Genomic DNA, 1144 nt, shown 5'->3' with positions numbered 1-1144 from the left:
GAAGCACGAAACCTCTGATCTGGGCAAAATCGGCAAGCCGAGGAAGAACGGACAGGACACATGCTGGACTGGCGAGAAAGCGTGTTCTTCCGCTCGCGCTAGGCATTTCGATTTCTGACACCTCTTGATTTAAAAAATCAGTTTTTTGATAGTTTTCTCTCTCCACTGGGCTATTCATTTTAGCCACAGTTTTCAATTGGTACGATTTGCTTCCAAATCTTACAGATGCATTTTAAAAAATTTTTCCATCGCTCGGACAGAAGAGTCGATTGCTCAGTGAGTACGAGTATACATACAAAGTGCATACGGGTAACCAACCCCGTAGGGCTTGCCACATATGGGCCATTCGGTCAAAGACACCGACCCGTGGCCACGCTGTGTGGAGAAAAGTCCGTAACGTAAACGGCACGAAACAGTCAGGACCGAAGCCCCGAAGGAGCTCTGAGACAGCTTCTCGACCGAGATCGTAGAATTGGCCCAAAACCCGCTCTGCTCCGTCCGCCTCGCACGGACCGTGTATCTCTTATAGATACCGAACGGCCGGCAAGGACGCCGGCGCCGCCGGCCGAATAGCACGCGCGCTTATGAGTGTAAACCGCTGCGGCAACAGACCGCCCGGCCGTGCTGTTGTAACATAGCGCGTGAACGAACGAAAAAAATTTTTATAGTAAACATTAAAATAAATTACACTACCGTAAACTAGACAAAAAATTACACATTTTTTCCCAATATGAAAATTTTCACAAACTTTTTAAAGTCCCATCGCATCGAGTAAACTTTTTTAATAACGCGTCCGCACGATTCTAAATGCTTAATCCATATGTGAAATCGTTCACTGATCACGAATATCGTATTTAAAAAAATTACAAAAATTTATTTTTCAAAATAATCAAAAAAAACCGAAAAATCACAAGAGTAAAGTACCATTATTTTAAACAACATGTCGTTCTAAATGCTTAATCCCTATGTAAAAAAGTTATTTAAGCAAGAATATGTAATTGAAAAAAATTAGAAAAATTTATTTTAGCCGTAAATCGAAAATAATGGGGACACCGGAGCTGTTCGAAGCGCCGAGACGCGCCGCGTACGGCCGAATATTTTCAAAGTCCCAACGTACCGATCAAGAGTAAAGTACCAATTTCCT

This window comes from Megalopta genalis, unplaced genomic scaffold (genome assembly GCF_051020955.1).
Source record: "Megalopta genalis isolate 19385.01 unplaced genomic scaffold, iyMegGena1_principal scaffold0287, whole genome shotgun sequence".
In the NCBI taxonomy this organism is placed as follows: Eukaryota; Metazoa; Arthropoda; class Insecta; order Hymenoptera; family Halictidae; genus Megalopta; species Megalopta genalis.
Note: the sequence above shows the minus strand (reverse complement) of the source record.